The following is a 3,616-nucleotide window of genomic DNA, read 5'->3' on the forward strand; positions in this document are numbered from 1 at the left end:
TGGTAGAAGAATCTCAGCGCTGGCAGGGGTCTCCACGTGGCTTCTCAGGCTCCCGGGGCACAGGCTATATCAGTGTGGTGCCATGTGTCTTGTCAGTAGAGAGTCTTTCAGGGAGGGAGCTGAGCTAGAGTGTCTCCCACCTCCAAGGAGGAATACAGGAGTTCCCAGAATCCTCAGGGGAAGTCCACGCCCATGCAGAGGCCTTATTGGCTATCTTGATTGGCAGGCTAGACTCCACCCCTACACTCTTAATCCTCAAATTGACACCAGATTATGTACTACCACACTGTACATTTGATTCTGCTGTGACAAAAAAAACATTCATCAGACATTTAAAAAAACATCTAATAATCGCTTATCAAGTATCAAGGGGTCACGAGGGGGGCAAGGGAGGAGAAAAAAAGAAGAGGTGATCCCAAGGTGTCAAATAGAAAGTCAATGTGTAGAAAAGAATGATGGCAACCTATGTACAAATACGCTTGATACAATGGATGTTATAAGAGCTGTCAGAGCCCCCAATAAAATGATCTTAAAAACAAGACAAATCAAAACGAAAACATCTCCTATCTACCCGTCCTGGGTTGAATTCTAGGAACAGAGTCAATGGTGAGTCAGACCTGAGGAGGAGGAGAAAAAAAATCTCCTGTTTGAGGAAGCAGATACTAAACAGATCATCACAGAGTGAGTTGTTGTAGTGTCGGGAGGAGAGAGAGACTCAGAGGAAGGGGCCACTGACTGCCTGGGGCCATCAGACAAGGGTTCCTGGTGAGGACAAGTGTCCTCACACCCTGAATGACACTGTAGGTAAGACCTTTCCTGGGGTCTGTCCTCTGGTGACAACCACAGTTTGCATTCTTGCCAGTATTTCCCACTCCTAGGCCTGTAGATAGGACCATTTTTCCTTAAAAAAAAAAAAAAGCACCATGCCATATTGTTTTCTGAAGCTTATTTGCCTGCATTAGAGAGATCCTTCTTTTAAAAAAAAGTGGAACTTTAACAGCTCCCTATGGCGGTAAATAAGATTCAATGAACGGAGTCAGGGATTTTAGGTATCAGCCCTATGGAGAGTGGGTGTTGGGCAGAAAGTTCCAGAGCTTAGAATATCGTGTCCCAGAGACATGGAGACAGGAGGAAGCATGACGGGTTGAAGAAGCTTTAAGAAAGGAGTAGGAATAAAGTATGGAGGATGAAGAGCGTTGTGTGCATAAACCTTGGAGCAGAAAGAGGTTAGCCAGGAAGCCAGATCCGGAAGGGGGAGAAGGTTTCCTTTTATCCTGAGATTGTCTGGTGGGAGACAAGTGTCCTCACACCCTGCATGGCACTGTAGGTAAGACCTTTCCTGGGGTCTGTCTGGAGTTGGAAACTCACCTAACTCGCTCAGACACCTTTGCGATTGTGCCAGCAGGTGGCAAGAGGTAGGCACTTAGATCCTGGAGACCTAGGCGTCCGTTCAGGCTCTGCCCTCATTGGGTTAAAAATCCAAACAGACACATGACAAGCTCCAGACGACTGACTTCTCCTCTCATCCAAGATGCAAGTGAGGAAGCGGTCTCTCAAGGGGCCAATGGTTTGTTTGTTTGCTTTTGAATGATGCCACCTCTGTGCCCAGGAATGCCGACAAACTGGCGTATCTCGTGGCTAAGGGGAAGCTGCCTGTTGACGCCATGCCTCCAGCCAACGTGCATGAAGACCCAACCTCCATCCTCACCAGATGGCTCAACAACCTCCCTGAAAATGTCCAAAGCATGGTCACCAAAAATGTGCTCTTATGTAACTTAACGGAGGCTTTCGAGGAGGTAAGCGAGGGCTAGGGGGACGGGCGGGTGCCCGGGGCGCCAGGAACTTCCAATGTCCCCCTACTGCTTGTGGCATCTGGAACAACCAGCAGCACAGTCTCTTGGCCTGACGAGGCAAGTCCAGCCCATGTAGCACCAGGAACTGCAAGCTCTTCTTGTCTCCCCAAAAGGAGTTAGGAGGCCAGCGAGTGTTTCAGACAAGCCCCATGCCTCGTGGCCAAGTCAGGGCAGTAAGGTCCATTAACCATGCCACGGGACTCCTAGAGGAGTTAGAAAGAAGCAAGCCTGTGTGCTAAGCTAAGGCCCTTGCTATCCCTCCCCCCACTCACAGGTGGCAGAGGGTCCTGGCATGCCACTTGTAGCATTCACCAAACTGGTCTCGGAGTATACGGGGACCATCTTCTGGGTCATCTTTATCTTCCTGTTGCTCTTCTTCATGGGGCTGAGCACCATGGTAGGAATCATGCAAGGCATTACTACACCCCTTCAGGACACCTTCCTTTCCCTCAGGAAAAACGCAAAGCTACTCACAGGTACTGACCGATGACCCTCCTCCCACCCCTAGCTGAACCCAAAGAGAGGCTGAGACCGCTCACTTTGAATTCTGACTCTGATCCAAACCCAATGTTTTCCCCTCAGTGGGAATCTGTGGGCTTATGTTCCTGGGCAGCCTCATCTTCACGAGACCTTCGGGCAGCTACTACGTGAGCCTGCTGGATGACTACTGGGCCTTCATCTCCCTCGTCTGCATTGTCATCTTGGAGAATGTGACCTTGGCCTGGATCTACGGGGCCCGGAGGTGATGTCACGCACCACGGCCTCCTTCCATGAACCCACCCAGCGAGGATTCCCCGGGGAGGGTTGACCTCTTCCTGGTAACCTCTGGCCTCTCCTCCACCCCTCAGACGTCAGCATGTAGAAACCCCTCCCAGGAGGGTGGGAAGGGAGAAGTGGGGGCTGGTTCCTGAGGGAAATCGCCGGGAGGCGGGAAAGCGGTGAGCACGGTGCCCGTGGAGGCCACCGGAGTCCGACCCCGAACAACGGGAGTACGGGCATCCGAGATGTGTCATCCCCAGCTTCTCGGAGCGGGATCTGTGAGGCCGCACCATCGACGTGTTGTCTGGAAGGTCCTTCGAAACGCAGGCTCCCCACCTTTACCCCCAACCTTCAAGATGGTTGCCCTTCAGGACAACAGTTCCCCAGGTGATCCCGATGCACGTTAAAAGCTGAGAAACACCACCCAGTCTGAGATGTCCCCAAACCCCAGACAGCAATCCCAGGGTGATAGTCATTACAGCATCTGCAGGGTGATCTTCGCTTGGGAAATCGGTTCACTCATTCACACACAGGAAGGCTGGCTATGGACGGTGGTAAAAGTGGAAACGAAGGTTTGCGCGAGCCGTTCAGGGCTGTCTCCCATCTCGGGGTGAGCTGAAACTTCCCCAAAGGCTGGAGAAGGCCTGACTGGCTCCCCCACTGCCTTGTGGCTCTTCCCCTCAGATTCCTCACGGACCTCATGATCATCTTGGGCTACCCCATCTCCTCCAGCTACCGTTGGCTCTGGGGCTACGTTTCTCCGCTCCTGCTGATCACCCTGTCCGTCACCTCTGTGTTTCAGATGTATTTGGAAACACCCGGTTACATGGCCTGGAATGCCAGCCTTGTAAGCCATCTTTCCCCAATCCCCCAGAACCACGCAGAGCGTGGAACCCGGCCTTCCATTCCACTCTTGCCTCTCGGGCTTAGACACCTTAACCACCAAGCCTCTGGGGATGCAGTTGTGTTGGGCCCTAGCCTGATCCCTCTCCCAAACCCACCTG

The sequence above is a fragment of the Echinops telfairi genome, unplaced genomic scaffold, assembly GCF_000313985.2.
Source record: "Echinops telfairi isolate 266 unplaced genomic scaffold, ASM31398v2 ScPeMD7_655;HRSCAF=1070, whole genome shotgun sequence".
Lineage (NCBI taxonomy): Eukaryota > Metazoa > Chordata > Mammalia > Afrosoricida > Tenrecidae > Echinops > Echinops telfairi.